This window comes from Hyla sarda, unplaced genomic scaffold, assembly GCF_029499605.1.
Source record: "Hyla sarda isolate aHylSar1 unplaced genomic scaffold, aHylSar1.hap1 scaffold_1047, whole genome shotgun sequence".
Classification (NCBI taxonomy): domain Eukaryota; kingdom Metazoa; phylum Chordata; class Amphibia; order Anura; family Hylidae; genus Hyla; species Hyla sarda.
This window is the reverse complement of record NW_026607666.1, coordinates 55,982-73,567: the sequence shown is the minus strand read 5'-3', so window position 1 is coordinate 73,567 and position 17,586 is coordinate 55,982. Positions and strand designations below refer to the sequence as shown.

Sequence of the window (17,586 nt, the reverse complement as noted above, 5' to 3'; positions counted from 1 at the left end):
AAAGTAAGAGGAAGAGAAGGGAAAAAAAGGTGGAAATGGGTTTAAAAGTGATTTCGGCGGAGAAATATATATATATATATATATATATATATATATATATATGCGCACACACACACATAGATATAAACGTATTCTCCGTTGAGATATTGCAGCCGCTGCTGTGTCCAGGCCCAGGAGCCTTAGCACTGTGCTGTGATGTCACTCAATACCACTGACATCACTAGGTGTAAACAACATCTCTCCTTTGCTGTGTATGTGACTATGGAGCTGTTTGGTGATGTCGTCTATTACGGCCTTCATAGAAGCAACAGGAGATTGTTGCATCCATCTTGAACCCTCAGAACTACAGTGCTATGATGTCACTCACTTCCACAGGCCTTGCAGAGTGTAAACAACAACAACCCAGCTTTGTTGTGTATGTAACCATAGGGATTTGTGATGTCACCTAGAACCTTCACAGCAGCGACAGCTTTATGAGGAGCATCAGCACTGCTCTGCCTGAGCAGAACCATCACCGCCATAGGTTGTCAAATAACCCGGATTTAACCCACACAGGTAAGTCCAATGGGGTGCAGGCATGTCCTCTATGCTTACAGCTTCCCGTGGGTGTTGGTTTGATACCGTTTGGGGACAGCCAAGGAGGCATCTGCAGGCAACAAAGGTAGGTGTGTGCTTGTGTGTGTGTTTCCTATGCAGATCCTAAGCCCAGTGTCACATGCAAGTAGGAGGAGTAAGAAGGGTTCCTGGCAAATCCGGGTTATGGATTGCATTTAAAAAGGCCCCGTGGGAGTGCAATGGGCCCCTGTCTTGCTGCTTAGCAATAATGGTATGGGTTTAGGTTCTGCTGTGTGTACTGGTGGTTGACTGCCCCCCAGCCCAGAGTGTGCATGGAAAATTGTCTGGCAGCCTCCCTGACAGCAAGCAGTGATAGTGCCCATGAAGGGGACCTTGTTGGGCCCGCCCCTTTCACGGTTATCGCTTCTCGGCCTTTTGGCTAAGATCAAGTGTAGTATCTGTTCTTATCAGTTTAATATCTGATACGTCCCCTATCTGGGGACCATATATTAAATGGATTTTTGAGAACGGGGGCCGATTTCGAAGCTTGCTTCCGTCGCCCTATGCATTGACCCGATATGGCAGTATCTTCGGGTACAGTGCACCACCCCCTTACAGGGTTAAAAAGAAAGATTCCTACTTTCATTGCTACCTGCTTGCTGGCTAGCCAGCTAGCCAGCCCTGTGGGCCTTGCTGCTGCTGCAGCCAAAAAACAAAAGGTGGTGCTGCTGCTGCTTCTGCTGCTTCTGCTTCTGCTTGTGTCTGGCCCCTGTTGGAGCGTCCAGGCACAGGACTTCTGCTGCTGCTGACTAAATGGCCTCCTTAATTGGATCATTTGAGTAGCCAGCACACCTGTGCAGGTAGGGCATGACATGATAGGCAGCTGCCTTGATAGCGGGTGGGTGCTGAATGTTCCTAATTGACAAAATAAGATTAATGCTTATGAAGAAATATAAAATCTCATCCCTTCCCCAATATCGCGCCACACCCCTACCCCTTAATTCCCTGGTTGAACGTGATGGACATATGTCTTTTTTCGACCGTACTAACTATGTAACTATGTAACATAACATGGGGGGGGGGGGGGGTCTCCTGGCTGTTCACACAGGTGTGTCATTGCTGTACATTGACCATGCATTGCTTCTGTGGTATTGCAAAGGCAAAGACAAATGCTTCCAGCCATCCATTGCACTAATGGATTGGTCATCAGCTGGCTGTCTATGTCCCGCATCAATATAGACCAAAGTACAGAGGGTTAGGCTATGCTATTGTGCACCTACCTGATGCATCAGAAGGTGCGAGGCCCTTGCTAAATTCTGTGCACAGACTTTGAGATCTATGCTTTAGACTGTATCTAAACCTGCTCCAACATGGACTGACATTCTGGCCTACTTTCAGCCGATGCGACTTGTCTGTCGCTGAACAGTCGCTTTTTATGTATTCAGCACCTATGTATAATGTTGTAAAAATGCTCTAGAAGCTAAAGTCGCAGAAATGTCACACATATTTGGCCTGCAACTTTCTGTGCGACAAATTCAGACAGGAAAAATCAGTATAAATCCTTAGAAAATTATCCCCCAGTGTCTCCATCTGCTGGCGGTATTGAATAAGCATTGCTGCACTGATGGGGTATGCATTAGACGAAAAAAAAGAAGAAAAAGAAGAATAATACGCCCAGAAAAGAGGCGAAAAGGAGAAAAACGTAAAAAAACGTGAAAAAAAAGTAAGAGGAAGAGAAGGGAAAAAAAGGTGGAAATGGGTTTAAAAGTGATTTCGGCGGAGAAATATATATATATATATATATATATATATATATATGCGCACACACACACATAGATATAAACGTATTCTCCGTTGAGATATTGCAGCCGCTGCTGTGTCCAGGCCCAGGAGCCTTAGCACTGTGCTGTGATGTCACTCAATACCACTGACATCACTAGGTGTAAACAACATCTCTCCTTTGCTGTGTATGTGACTATGGAGCTGTTTGGTGATGTCGTCTATTACGGCCTTCATAGAAGCAACAGGAGATTGTTGCATCCATCTTGAACCCTCAGAACTACAGTGCTATGATGTCACTCACTTCCACAGGCCTTGCAGAGTGTAAACAACAACAACCCAGCTTTGTTGTGTATGTAACCATAGGGATTTGTGATGTCACCTAGAACCTTCACAGCAGCGACAGCTTTATGAGGAGCATCAGCACTGCTCTGCCTGAGCAGAACCATCACCGCCATAGGTTGTCAAATAACCCGGATTTAACCCACACAGGTAAGTCCAATGGGGTGCAGGCATGTCCTCTATGCTTACAGCTTCCCGTGGGTGTTGGTTTGATACCGTTTGGGGACAGCCAAGGAGGCATCTGCAGGCAACAAAGGTAGGTGTGTGCTTGTGTGTGTGTTTCCTATGCAGATCCTAAGCCCAGTGTCACATGCAAGTAGGAGGAGTAAGAAGGGTTCCTGGCAAATCCGGGTTATGGATTGCATTTAAAAAGGCCCCGTGGGAGTGCAATGGGCCCCTGTCTTGCTGCTTAGCAATAATGGTATGGGTTTAGGTTCTGCTGTGTGTACTGGTGGTTGACTGCCCCCCAGCCCAGAGTGTGCATGGAAAATTGTCTGGCAGCCTCCCTGACAGCAAGCAGTGATAGTGCCCATGAAGGGGACCTTGTTGGGCCCGCCCCTTTCACGGTTATCGCTTCTCGGCCTTTTGGCTAAGATCAAGTGTAGTATCTGTTCTTATCAGTTTAATATCTGATACGTCCCCTATCTGGGGACCATATATTAAATGGATTTTTGAGAACGGGGGCCGATTTCGAAGCTTGCTTCCGTCGCCCTATGCATTGACCCGATATGGCAGTATCTTCGGGTACAGTGCACCACCCCCTTACAGGGTTAAAAAGAAAGATTCCTACTTTCATTGCTACCTGCTTGCTGGCTAGCCAGCTAGCCAGCCCTGTGGGCCTTGCTGCTGCTGCAGCCAAAAAACAAAAGGTGGTGCTGCTGCTGCTGCTTCTGCTGCTTCTGCTGCTTCTGCTTGTGTCTGGCCCCTGTTGGAGCGTCCAGGCACAGGACTTCTGCTGCTGCTGACTAAATGGCCTCCTTAATTGGATCATTTGAGTAGCCAGCACACCTGTGCAGGTAGGGCATGACATGATAGGCAGCTGCCTTGATAGCGGGTGGGTGCTGAATGTTCCTAATTGACAAAATAAGATTAATGCTTATGAAGAAATATAAAATCTCATCCCTTCCCCAATATCGCGCCACACCCCTACCCCTTAATTCCCTGGTTGAACGTGATGGACATATGTCTTTTTTCGACCGTACTAACTATGTAACTATGTAACATAACATGGGGGGGGGGGGGGTCTCCTGGCTGTTCACACAGGTGTGTCATTGCTGTACATTGACCATGCATTGCTTCTGTGGTATTGCAAAGGCAAAGACAAATGCTTCCAGCCATCCATTGCACTAATGGATTGGTCATCAGCTGGCTGTCTATGTCCCGCATCAATATAGACCAAAGTACAGAGGGTTAGGCTATGCTATTGTGCACCTACCTGATGCATCAGAAGGTGCGAGGCCCTTGCTAAATTCTGTGCACAGACTTTGAGATCTATGCTTTAGACTGTATCTAAACCTGCTCCAACATGGACTGACATTCTGGCCTACTTTCAGCCGATGCGACTTGTCTGTCGCTGAACAGTCGCTTTTTATGTATTCAGCACCTATGTATAATGTTGTAAAAATGCTCTAGAAGCTAAAGTCGCAGAAATGTCACACATATTTGGCCTGCAACTTTCTGTGCGACAAATTCAGACAGGAAAAATCAGTATAAATCCTTAGAAAATTATCCCCCAGTGTCTCCATCTGCTGGCGGTATTGAATAAGCATTGCTGCACTGATGGGGTATGCATTAGACGAAAAAAAAGAAGAAAAAGAAGAATAATACGCCCAGAAAAGAGGCGAAAAGGAGAAAAACGTAAAAAAACGTGAAAAAAAAGTAAGAGGAAGAGAAGGAAAAAAAGGTGGAAATGGGTTTAAAAGTGATTTCGGCGGAGAAATATATATATATATATATATATATATATATATATATATATATATATATATATGCGCACACACACACATAGATATAAACGTATTCTCCGTTGAGATATTGCAGCCGCTGCTGTGTCCAGGCCCAGGAGCCTTAGCACTGTGCTGTGATGTCACTCAATACCACTGACATCACTAGGTGTAAACAACATCTCTCCTTTGCTGTGTATGTGACTATGGAGCTGTTTGGTGATGTCGTCTATTACGGCCTTCATAGAAGCAACAGGAGATTGTTGCATCCATCTTGAACCCTCAGAACTACAGTGCTATGATGTCACTCACTTCCACAGGCCTTGCAGAGTGTAAACAACAACAACCCAGCTTTGTTGTGTATGTAACCATAGGGATTTGTGATGTCACCTAGAACCTTCACAGCAGCGACAGCTTTATGAGGAGCATCAGCACTGCTCTGCCTGAGCAGAACCATCACCGCCATAGGTTGTCAAATAACCCGGATTTAACCCACACAGGTAAGTCCAATGGGGTGCAGGCATGTCCTCTATGCTTACAGCTTCCCGTGGGTGTTGGTTTGATACCGTTTGGGGACAGCCAAGGAGGCATCTGCAGGCAACAAAGGTAGGTGTGTGCTTGTGTGTGTGTTTCCTATGCAGATCCTAAGCCCAGTGTCACATGCAAGTAGGAGGAGTAAGAAGGGTTCCTGGCAAATCCGGGTTATGGATTGCATTTAAAAAGGCCCCGTGGGAGTGCAATGGGCCCCTGTCTTGCTGCTTAGCAATAATGGTATGGGTTTAGGTTCTGCTGTGTGTACTGGTGGTTGACTGCCCCCCAGCCCAGAGTGTGCATGGAAAATTGTCTGGCAGCCTCCCTGACAGCAAGCAGTGATAGTGCCCATGAAGGGGACCTTGTTGGGCCCGCCCCTTTCACGGTTATCGCTTCTCGGCCTTTTGGCTAAGATCAAGTGTAGTATCTGTTCTTATCAGTTTAATATCTGATACGTCCCCTATCTGGGGACCATATATTAAATGGATTTTTGAGAACGGGGGCCGATTTCGAAGCTTGCTTCCGTCGCCCTATGCATTGACCCGATATGGCAGTATCTTCGGGTACAGTGCACCACCCCCTTACAGGGTTAAAAAGAAAGATTCCTACTTTCATTGCTACCTGCTTGCTGGCTAGCCAGCTAGCCAGCCCTGTGGGCCTTGCTGCTGCTGCAGCCAAAAAACAAAAGGTGGTGCTGCTGCTGCTTCTGCTGCTTCTGCTTCTGCTTGTGTCTGGCCCCTGTTGGAGCGTCCAGGCACAGGACTTCTGCTGCTGCTGACTAAATGGCCTCCTTAATTGGATCATTTGAGTAGCCAGCACACCTGTGCAGGTAGGGCATGACATGATAGGCAGCTGCCTTGATAGCGGGTGGGTGCTGAATGTTCCTAATTGACAAAATAAGATTAATGCTTATGAAGAAATATAAAATCTCATCCCTTCCCCAATATCGCGCCACACCCCTACCCCTTAATTCCCTGGTTGAACGTGATGGACATATGTCTTTTTTCGACCGTACTAACTATGTAACTATGTAACATAACATGGGGGGGGGGGGGGGGGGTCTCCTGGCTGTTCACACAGGTGTGTCATTGCTGTACATTGACCATGCATTGCTTCTGTGGTATTGCAAAGGCAAAGACAAATGCTTCCAGCCATCCATTGCACTAATGGATTGGTCATCAGCTGGCTGTCTATGTCCCGCATCAATATAGACCAAAGTACAGAGGGTTAGGCTATGCTATTGTGCACCTACCTGATGCATCAGAAGGTGCGAGGCCCTTGCTAAATTCTGTGCACAGACTTTGAGATCTATGCTTTAGACTGTATCTAAACCTGCTCCAACATGGACTGACATTCTGGCCTACTTTCAGCCGATGCGACTTGTCTGTCGCTGAACAGTCGCTTTTTATGTATTCAGCACCTATGTATAATGTTGTAAAAATGCTCTAGAAGCTAAAGTCGCAGAAATGTCACACATATTTGGCCTGCAACTTTCTGTGCGACAAATTCAGACAGGAAAAATCAGTATAAATCCTTAGAAAATTATCCCCCAGTGTCTCCATCTGCTGGCGGTATTGAATAAGCATTGCTGCACTGATGGGGTATGCATTAGACGGAAAAAAAGAAGAAAAAGAAGAATAATACGCCCAGAAAAGAGGCGAAAAGGAGAAAAACGTAAAAAAACGTGAAAAAAAAGTAAGAGGAAGAGAAGGGAAAAAAAGGTGGAAATGGGTTTAAAAGTGATTTCGGCGGAGAAATATATATATATATATATATATATATATATATATATATATATATGCGCACACACACACATAGATATAAACGTATTCTCCGTTGAGATATTGCAGCCGCTGCTGTGTCCAGGCCCAGGAGCCTTAGCACTGTGCTGTGATGTCACTCAATACCACTGACATCACTAGGTGTAAACAACATCTCTCCTTTGCTGTGTATGTGACTATGGAGCTGTTTGGTGATGTCGTCTATTACGGCCTTCATAGAAGCAACAGGAGATTGTTGCATCCATCTTGAACCCTCAGAACTACAGTGCTATGATGTCACTCACTTCCACAGGCCTTGCAGAGTGTAAACAACAACAACCCAGCTTTGTTGTGTATGTAACCATAGGGATTTGTGATGTCACCTAGAACCTTCACAGCAGCGACAGCTTTATGAGGAGCATCAGCACTGCTCTGCCTGAGCAGAACCATCACCGCCATAGGTTGTCAAATAACCCGGATTTAACCCACACAGGTAAGTCCAATGGGGTGCAGGCATGTCCTCTATGCTTACAGCTTCCCGTGGGTGTTGGTTTGATACCGTTTGGGGACAGCCAAGGAGGCATCTGCAGGCAACAAAGGTAGGTGTGTGCTTGTGTGTGTGTTTCCTATGCAGATCCTAAGCCCAGTGTCACATGCAAGTAGGAGGAGTAAGAAGGGTTCCTGGCAAATCCGGGTTATGGATTGCATTTAAAAAGGCCCCGTGGGAGTGCAATGGGCCCCTGTCTTGCTGCTTAGCAATAATGGTATGGGTTTAGGTTCTGCTGTGTGTACTGGTGGTTGACTGCCCCCCAGCCCAGAGTGTGCATGGAAAATTGTCTGGCAGCCTCCCTGACAGCAAGCAGTGATAGTGCCCATGAAGGGGACCTTGTTGGGCCCGCCCCTTTCACGGTTATCGCTTCTCGGCCTTTTGGCTAAGATCAAGTGTAGTATCTGTTCTTATCAGTTTAATATCTGATACGTCCCCTATCTGGGGACCATATATTAAATGGATTTTTGAGAACGGGGGCCGATTTCGAAGCTTGCTTCCGTCGCCCTATGCATTGACCCGATATGGCAGTATCTTCGGGTACAGTGCACCACCCCGTTACAGGGTTAAAAAGAAAGATTCCTACTTTCATTGCTACCTGCTTGCTGGCTAGCCAGCTAGCCAGCCCTGTGGGCCTTGCTGCTGCTGCAGCCAAAAAACAAAAGGTGGTGCTGCTGCTGCTTCTGCTGCTTCTGCTTCTGCTTGTGTCTGGCCCCTGTTGGAGCGTCCAGGCACAGGACTTCTGCTGCTGCTGACTAAATGGCCTCCTTAATTGGATCATTTGAGTAGCCAGCACACCTGTGCAGGTAGGGCATGACATGATAGGCAGCTGCCTTGATAGCGGGTGGGTGCTGAATGTTCCTAATTGACAAAATAAGATTAATGCTTATGAAGAAATATAAAATCTCATCCCTTCCCCAATATCGCGCCACACCCCTACCCCTTAATTCCCTGGTTGAACGTGATGGACATATGTCTTTTTTCGACCGTACTAACTATGTAACTATGTAACATAACATGGGGGGGGGTCTCCTGGCTGTTCACACAGGTGTGTCATTGCTGTACATTGACCATGCATTGCTTCTGTGGTATTGCAAGGGCAAAGACAAATGCTTCCAGCCATCCATTGCACTAATGGATTGGTCATCAGCTGGCTGTCTATGTCCCGCATCAATATAGACCAAAGTACAGAGGGTTAGGCTATGCTATTGTTCACCTACCTGATGCATCAGAAGGTGCGAGGCCCTTGCTAAATTCTGTGCACAGACTTTGAGATCTATGCTTTAGACTGTATCTAAACCTGCTCCAACATGGACTGACATTCTGGCCTACTTTCAGCCGATGCGACTTGTCTGTCGCTGAACAGTCGCTTTTTATGTATTCAGCACCTATGTATAATGTTGTAAAAATGCTCTAGAAGCTAAAGTCGCAGAAATATCACACATATTTGGCCTGCAACTTTCTGTGCGACAAATTCAGACAGGAAAAATCAGTATAAATCCTTAGAAAATTATCCCCCAGTGTCTCCATCTGCTGGCGGTATTGAATAAGCATTGCTGCACTGATGGGGTATGCATTAGACGAAAAAAAAGAAGAAAAAGAAGAATAATACGCCCAGAAAAGAGGCGAAAAGGAGAAAAACGTAAAAAAACGTGAAAAAAAAGTAAGAGGAAGAGAAGGGAAAAAAAGGTGGAAATGGGTTTAAAAGTGATTTCGGCGGAGAAATATATATATATATATATATATATATATATATATATATATATATATATATATATGCGCACACACACACATAGATATAAACGTATTCTCCGTTGAGATATTGCAGCCGCTGCTGTGTCCAGGCCCAGGAGCCTTAGCACTGTGCTGTGATGTCACTCAATACCACTGACATCACTAGGTGTAAACAACATCTCTCCTTTGCTGTGTATGTGACTATGGAGCTGTTTGGTGATGTCGTCTATTACGGCCTTCATAGAAGCAACAGGAGATTGTTGCATCCATCTTGAACCCTCAGAACTACAGTGCTATGATGTCACTCACTTCCACAGGCCTTGCAGAGTGTAAACAACAACAACCCAGCTTTGTTGTGTATGTAACCATAGGGATTTGTGATGTCACCTAGAACCTTCACAGCAGCGACAGCTTTATGAGGAGCATCAGCACTGCTCTGCCTGAGCAGAACCATCACCGCCATAGGTTGTCAAATAACCCGGATTTAACCCACACAGGTAAGTCCAATGGGGTGCAGGCATGTCCTCTATGCTTACAGCTTCCCGTGGGTGTTGGTTTGATACCGTTTGGGGACAGCCAAGGAGGCATCTGCAGGCAACAAAGGTAGGTGTGTGCTTGTGTGTGTGTTTCCTATGCAGATCCTAAGCCCAGTGTCACATGCAAGTAGGAGGAGTAAGAAGGGTTCCTGGCAAATCCGGGTTATGGATTGCATTTAAAAAGGCCCCGTGGGAGTGCAATGGGCCCCTGTCTTGCTGCTTAGCAATAATGGTATGGGTTTAGGTTCTGCTGTGTGTACTGGTGGTTGACTGCCCCCCAGCCCAGAGTGTGCATGGAAAATTGTCTGGCAGCCTCCCTGACAGCAAGCAGTGATAGTGCCCATGAAGGGGACCTTGTTGGGCCCGCCCCTTTCACGGTTATCGCTTCTCGGCCTTTTGGCTAAGATCAAGTGTAGTATCTGTTCTTATCAGTTTAATATCTGATACGTCCCCTATCTGGGGACCATATATTAAATGGATTTTTGAGAACGGGGGCCGATTTCGAAGCTTGCTTCCGTCGCCCTATGCATTGACCCGATATGGCAGTATCTTCGGGTACAGTGCACCACCCCCTTACAGGGTTAAAAAGAAAGATTCCTACTTTCATTGCTACCTGCTTGCTGGCTAGCCAGCTAGCCAGCCCTGTGGGCCTTGCTGCTGCTGCAGCCAAAAAACAAAAGGTGGTGCTGCTGCTGCTTCTGCTGCTTCTGCTTGTGTCTGGCCGCTGTTGGAGCGTCCAGGCACAGGACTTCTGCTGCTGCTGACTAAATGGCCTCCTTAATTGGATCATTTGAGTAGCCAGCACACCTGTGCAGGTAGGGCATGACATGATAGGCAGCTGCCTTGATAGCGGGTGGGTGCTGAATGTTCCTAATTGACAAAATAAGATTAATGCTTATGAAGAAATATAAAATCTCATCCCTTCCCCAATATCGCGCCACACCCCTACCCCTTAATTCCCTGGTTGAACGTGATGGACATATGTCTTTTTTCGACCGTACTAACTATGTAACTATGTAACATAACATGGGGGGGGGGGGGGGGGGGTCTCCTGGCTGTTCACACAGGTGTGTCATTGCTGTACATTGACCATGCATTGCTTCTGTGGTATTGCAAAGGCAAAGACAAATGCTTCCAGCCATCCATTGCACTAATGGATTGGTCATCAGCTGGCTGTCTATGTCCCGCATCAATATAGACCAAAGTACAGAGGGTTAGGCTATGCTATTGTGCACCTACCTGATGCATCAGAAGGTGCGAGGCCCTTGCTAAATTCTGTGCACAGACTTTGAGATCTATGCTTTAGACTGTATCTAAACCTGCTCCAACATGGACTGACATTCTGGCCTACTTTCAGCCGATGCGACTTGTCTGTCGCTGAACAGTCGCTTTTTATGTATTCAGCACCTATGTATAATGTTGTAAAAATGCTCTAGAAGCTAAAGTCGCAGAAATGTCACACATATTTGGCCTGCAACTTTCTGTGCGACAAATTCAGACAGGAAAAATCAGTATAAATCCTTAGAAAATTATCCCCCAGTGTCTCCATCTGCTGGCGGTATTGAATAAGCATTGCTGCACTGATGGGGTATGCATTAGACGAAAAAAAAGAAGAAAAAGAAGAATAATACGCCCAGAAAAGAGGCGAAAAGGAGAAAAACGTAAAAAAACGTGAAAAAAAAGTAAGAGGAAGAGAAGGGAAAAAAAGGTGGAAATGGGTTTAAAAGTGATTTCGGCGGAGAAATATATATATATATATATATATATATATATATATATATATATATATGCGCACACACACACATAGATATAAACGTATTCTCCGTTGAGATATTGCAGCCGCTGCTGTGTCCAGGCCCAGGAGCCTTAGCACTGTGCTGTGATGTCACTCAATACCACTGACATCACTAGGTGTAAACAACATCTCTCCTTTGCTGTGTATGTGACTATGGAGCTGTTTGGTGATGTCGTCTATTACGGCCTTCATAGAAGCAACAGGAGATTGTTGCATCCATCTTGAACCCTCAGAACTACAGTGCTATGATGTCACTCACTTCCACAGGCCTTGCAGAGTGTAAACAACAACAACCCAGCTTTGTTGTGTATGTAACCATAGGGATTTGTGATGTCACCTAGAACCTTCACAGCAGCGACAGCTTTATGAGGAGCATCAGCACTGCTCTGCCTGAGCAGAACCATCACCGCCATAGGTTGTCAAATAACCCGGATTTAACCCACACAGGTAAGTCCAATGGGGTGCAGGCATGTCCTCTATGCTTACAGCTTCCCGTGGGTGTTGGTTTGATACCGTTTGGGGACAGCCAAGGAGGCATCTGCAGGCAACAAAGGTAGGTGTGTGCTTGTGTGTGTGTTTCCTATGCAGATCCTAAGCCCAGTGTCACATGCAAGTAGGAGGAGTAAGAAGGGTTCCTGGCAAATCCGGGTTATGGATTGCATTTAAAAAGGCCCCGTGGGAGTGCAATGGGCCCCTGTCTTGCTGCTTAGCAATAATGGTATGGGTTTAGGTTCTGCTGTGTGTACTGGTGGTTGACTGCCCCCCAGCCCAGAGTGTGCATGGAAAATTGTCTGGCAGCCTCCCTGACAGCAAGCAGTGATAGTGCCCATGAAGGGGACCTTGTTGGGCCCGCCCCTTTCACGGTTATCGCTTCTCGGCCTTTTGGCTAAGATCAAGTGTAGTATCTGTTCTTATCAGTTTAATATCTGATACGTCCCCTATCTGGGGACCATATATTAAATGGATTTTTGAGAACGGGGGCCGATTTCGAAGCTTGCTTCCGTCGCCCTATGCATTGACCCGATATGGCAGTATCTTCGGGTACAGTGCACCACCCCCTTACAGGGTTAAAAAGAAAGATTCCTACTTTCATTGCTACCTGCTTGCTGGCTAGCCAGCTAGCCAGCCCTGTGGGCCTTGCTGCTGCTGCAGCCAAAAAACAAAAGGTGGTGCTGCTGCTGCTTCTGCTGCTTCTGCTTCTGCTTGTGTCTGGCCCCTGTTGGAGCGTCCAGGCACAGGACTTCTGCTGCTGCTGACTAAATGGCCTCCTTAATTGGATCATTTGAGTAGCCAGCACACCTGTGCAGGTAGGGCATGACATGATAGGCAGCTGCCTTGATAGCGGGTGGGTGCTGAATGTTCCTAATTGACAAAATAAGATTAATGCTTATGAAGAAATATAAAATCTCATCCCTTCCCCAATATCGCGCCACACCCCTACCCCTTAATTCCCTGGTTGAACGTGATGGACATATGTCTTTTTTCGACCGTACTAACTATGTAACTATGTAACATAACATGGGGGGGGGGGGGGGGGGGGTCTCCTGGCTGTTCACACAGGTGTGTCATTGCTGTACATTGACCATGCATTGCTTCTGTGGTATTGCAAAGGCAAAGACAAATGCTTCCAGCCATCCATTGCACTAATGGATTGGTCATCAGCTGGCTGTCTATGTCCCGCATCAATATAGACCAAAGTACAGAGGGTTAGGCTATGCTATTGTGCACCTACCTGATGCATCAGAAGGTGCGAGGCCCTTGCTAAATTCTGTGCACAGACTTTGAGATCTATGCTTTAGACTGTATCTAAACCTGCTCCAACATGGACTGACATTCTGGCCTACTTTCAGCCGATGCGACTTGTCTGTCGCTGAACAGTCGCTTTTTATGTATTCAGCACCTATGTATAATGTTGTAAAAATGCTCTAGAAGCTAAAGTCGCAGAAATGTCACACATATTTGGCCTGCAACTTTCTGTGCGACAAATTCAGACAGGAAAAATCAGTATAAATCCTTAGAAAATTATCCCCCAGTGTCTCCATCTGCTGGCGGTATTGAATAAGCATTGCTGCACTGATGGGGTATGCATTAGACGAAAAAAAAGAAGAAAAAGAAGAATAATACGCCCAGAAAAGAGGCGAAAAGGAGAAAAACGTAAAAAAACGTGAAAAAAAAGTAAGAGGAAGAGAAGGGAAAAAAAGGTGGAAATGGGTTTAAAAGTGATTTCGGCGGAGAAATATATATATATATATATATATATATATATATATATATATATATATATATATATATGCGCACACACACACATAGATATAAACGTATTCTCCGTTGAGATATTGCAGCCGCTGCTGTGTCCAGGCCCAGGAGCCTTAGCACTGTGCTGTGATGTCACTCAATACCACTGACATCACTAGGTGTAAACAACATCTCTCCTTTGCTGTGTATGTGACTATGGAGCTGTTTGGTGATGTCGTCTATTACGGCCTTCATAGAAGCAACAGGAGATTGTTGCATCCATCTTGAACCCTCAGAACTACAGTGCTATGATGTCACTCACTTCCACAGGCCTTGCAGAGTGTAAACAACAACAACCCAGCTTTGTTGTGTATGTAACCATAGGGATTTGTGATGTCACCTAGAACCTTCACAGCAGCGACAGCTTTATGAGGAGCATCAGCACTGCTCTGCCTGAGCAGAACCATCACCGCCATAGGTTGTCAAATAACCCGGATTTAACCCACACAGGTAAGTCCAATGGGGTGCAGGCATGTCCTCTATGCTTACAGCTTCCCGTGGGTGTTGGTTTGATACCGTTTGGGGACAGCCAAGGAGGCATCTGCAGGCAACAAAGGTAGGTGTGTGCTTGTGTGTGTGTTTCCTATGCAGATCCTAAGCCCAGTGTCACATGCAAGTAGGAGGAGTAAGAAGGGTTCCTGGCAAATCCGGGTTATGGATTGCATTTAAAAAGGCCCCGTGGGAGTGCAATGGGCCCCTGTCTTGCTGCTTAGCAATAATGGTATGGGTTTAGGTTCTGCTGTGTGTACTGGTGGTTGACTGCCCCCCAGCCCAGAGTGTGCATGGAAAATTGTCTGGCAGCCTCCCTGACAGCAAGCAGTGATAGTGCCCATGAAGGGGACCTTGTTGGGCCCGCCCCTTTCACGGTTATCGCTTCTCGGCCTTTTGGCTAAGATCAAGTGTAGTATCTGTTCTTATCAGTTTAATATCTGATACGTCCCCTATCTGGGGACCATATATTAAATGGATTTTTGAGAACGGGGGCCGATTTCGAAGCTTGCTTCCGTCGCCCTATGCATTGACCCGATATGGCAGTATCTTCGGGTACAGTGCACCACCCCGTTACAGGGTTAAAAAGAAAGATTCCTACTTTCATTGCTACCTGCTTGCTGGCTAGCCAGCTAGCCAGCCCTGTGGGCCTTGCTGCTGCTGCAGCCAAAAAACAAAAGGTGGTGCTGCTGCTGCTTCTGCTGCTTCTGCTTCTGCTTGTGTCTGGCCCCTGTTGGAGCGTCCAGGCACAGGACTTCTGCTGCTGCTGACTAAATGGCCTCCTTAATTGGATCATTTGAGTAGCCAGCACACCTGTGCAGGTAGGGCATGACATGATAGGCAGCTGCCTTGATAGCGGGTGGGTGCTGAATGTTCCTAATTGACAAAATAAGATTAATGCTTATGAAGAAATATAAAATCTCATCCCTTCCCCAATATCGCGCCACACCCCTACCCCTTAATTCCCTGGTTGAACGTGATGGACATATGTCTTTTTTCGACCGTACTAACTATGTAACTATGTAACATAACATGGGGGGGGGTCTCCTGGCTGTTCACACAGGTGTGTCATTGCTGTACATTGACCATGCATTGCTTCTGTGGTATTGCAAGGGCAAAGACAAATGCTTCCAGCCATCCATTGCACTAATGGATTGGTCATCAGCTGGCTGTCTATGTCCCGCATCAATATAGACCAAAGTACAGAGGGTTAGGCTATGCTATTGTGCACCTACCTGATGCATCAGAAGGTGCGAGGCCCTTGCTAAATTCTGTGCACAGACTTTGAGATCTATGCTTTAGACTGTATCTAAACCTGCTCCAACATGGACTGACATTCTGGCCTACTTTCAGCCGATGCGACTTGTCTGTCGCTGAACAGTCGCTTTTTATGTATTCAGCACCTATGTATAATGTTGTAAAAATGCTCTAGAAGCTAAAGTCGCAGAAATGTCACACATATTTGGCCTGCAACTTTCTGTGCGACAAATTCAGACAGGAAAAATCAGTATAAATCCTTAGAAAATTATCCCCCAGTGTCTCCATCTGCTGGCGGTATTGAATAAGCATTGCTGCACTGATGGGGTATGCATTAGACGAAAAAAAAGAAGAAAAAGAAGAATAATACGCCCAGAAAAGAGGCGAAAAGGAGAAAAACGTAAAAAAACGTGAAAAAAAAGTAAGAGGAAGAGAAGGGAAAAAAAGGTGGAAATGGGTTTAAAAGTGATTTCGGCGGAGAATATATATATATATATATATATATATATATATATATATATATATATATATATATATATATATGCGCACACACACACATAGATATAAACGTATTCTCCGTTGAGATATTGCAGCCGCTGCTGTGTCCAGGCCCAGGAGCCTTAGCACTGTGCTGTGATGTCACTCAATACCACTGACATCACTAGGTGTAAACAACATCTCTCCTTTGCTGTGTATGTGACTATGGAGCTGTTTGGTGATGTCGTCTATTACGGCCTTCATAGAAGCAACAGGAGATTGTTGCATCCATCTTGAACCCTCAGAACTACAGTGCTATGATGTCACTCACTTCCACAGGCCTTGCAGAGTGTAAACAACAACAACCCAGCTTTGTTGTGTATGTAACCATAGGGATTTGTGATGTCACCTAGAACCTTCACAGCAGCGACAGCTTTATGAGGAGCATCAGCACTGCTCTGCCTGAGCAGAACCATCACCGCCATAGGTTGTCAAATAACCCGGATTTAACCCACACAGGTAAGTCCAATGGGGTGCAGGCATGTCCTCTATGCTTACAGCTTCCCGTGGGTGTTGGTTTGATACCGTTTGGGGACAGCCAAGGAGGCATCTGCAGGCAACAAAGGTAGGTGTGTGCTTGTGTGTGTGTTTCCTATGCAGATCCTAAGCCCAGTGTCACATGCAAGTAGGAGGAGTAAGAAGGGTTCCTGGCAAATCCGGGTTATGGATTGCATTTAAAAAGGCCCCGTGGGAGTGCAATGGGCCCCTGTCTTGCTGCTTAGCAATAATGGTATGGGTTTAGGTTCTGCTGTGTGTACTGGTGGTTGACTGCCCCCCAGCCCAGAGTGTGCATGGAAAATTGTCTGGCAGCCTCCCTGACAGCAAGCAGTGATAGTGCCCATGAAGGGGACCTTGTTGGGCCCGCCCCTTTCACGGTTATCGCTTCTCGGCCTTTTGGCTAAGATCAAGTGTAGTATCTGTTCTTATCAGTTTAATATCTGATACGTCCCCTATCTGGGGACCATATATTAAATGGATTTTTGAGAACGGGGGCCGATTTCGAAGCTTGCTTCCGTCGCCCTATGCATTGACCCGATATGGCAGTATCTTCGGGTACAGTGCACCACCCCCTTACAGGGTTAAAAAGAAAGATTCCTACTTTCATTGCTACCTGCTTGCTGGCTAGCCAGCTAGCCAGCCCTGTGGGCCTTGCTGCTGCTGCAGCCAAAAAACAAAAGGTGGTGCTGCTGCTGCTTCTGCTGCTTCTGCTTCTGCTTGTGTCTGGCCCCTGTTGGAGCGTCCAGGCACAGGACTTCTGCTGCTGCTGACTAAATGGCCTCCTTAATTGGATCATTTGAGTAGCCAGCACACCTGTGCAGGTAGGGCATGACATGATAGGCAGCTGCCTTGATAGCGGGTGGGTGCTGAATGTTCCTAATTGACAAAATAAGATTAATGCTTATGAAGAAATATAAAATCTCATCCCTTCCCCAATATCGCGCCACACCCCTACCCCTTAATTCCCTGGTTGAACGTGATGGACATA

The 17,586-nt window shown here is 46.3% G+C and overlaps 8 non-coding genes across 8 annotated transcripts; all 8 read left to right on the top strand.

Moving 5' to 3' along the window:
• The first annotated feature begins 974 nt into the window (after window positions 1-974).
• LOC130299360 (U2 spliceosomal RNA) lies at window positions 975-1,165 on the top strand. Its single transcript, XR_008850504.1, has one exon. It is a non-coding gene; the product is annotated as a U2 spliceosomal RNA (small nuclear RNA).
• Window positions 1,166-3,245: 2,080 nt separating this feature from the next.
• On the top strand, window positions 3,246-3,436 carry LOC130299359 (U2 spliceosomal RNA). Its single transcript, XR_008850503.1, has one exon. It is a non-coding gene; the product is annotated as a U2 spliceosomal RNA (small nuclear RNA).
• Window positions 3,437-5,538: 2,102 nt separating this feature from the next.
• LOC130299358 (U2 spliceosomal RNA) lies at window positions 5,539-5,729 on the top strand. The gene has a single exon (XR_008850502.1). It is a non-coding gene; the product is annotated as a U2 spliceosomal RNA (small nuclear RNA).
• Window positions 5,730-7,822: 2,093 nt separating this feature from the next.
• LOC130299380 (U2 spliceosomal RNA) lies at window positions 7,823-8,013 on the top strand. The gene has a single exon (XR_008850523.1). It is a non-coding gene; the product is annotated as a U2 spliceosomal RNA (small nuclear RNA).
• A 2,094-nt stretch (window positions 8,014-10,107) lies between these two features.
• On the top strand, window positions 10,108-10,298 carry LOC130299356 (U2 spliceosomal RNA). The gene has a single exon (XR_008850501.1). It is a non-coding gene; the product is annotated as a U2 spliceosomal RNA (small nuclear RNA).
• A 2,090-nt stretch (window positions 10,299-12,388) lies between these two features.
• Window positions 12,389-12,579, top strand: LOC130299354 (U2 spliceosomal RNA). The gene has a single exon (XR_008850499.1). It is a non-coding gene; the product is annotated as a U2 spliceosomal RNA (small nuclear RNA).
• A 2,107-nt stretch (window positions 12,580-14,686) lies between these two features.
• On the top strand, window positions 14,687-14,877 carry LOC130299378 (U2 spliceosomal RNA). Its single transcript, XR_008850521.1, has one exon. It is a non-coding gene; the product is annotated as a U2 spliceosomal RNA (small nuclear RNA).
• A 2,101-nt stretch (window positions 14,878-16,978) lies between these two features.
• Window positions 16,979-17,169, top strand: LOC130299353 (U2 spliceosomal RNA). The gene has a single exon (XR_008850498.1). It is a non-coding gene; the product is annotated as a U2 spliceosomal RNA (small nuclear RNA).
• Window positions 17,170-17,586: the final 417 nt, after the last annotated feature.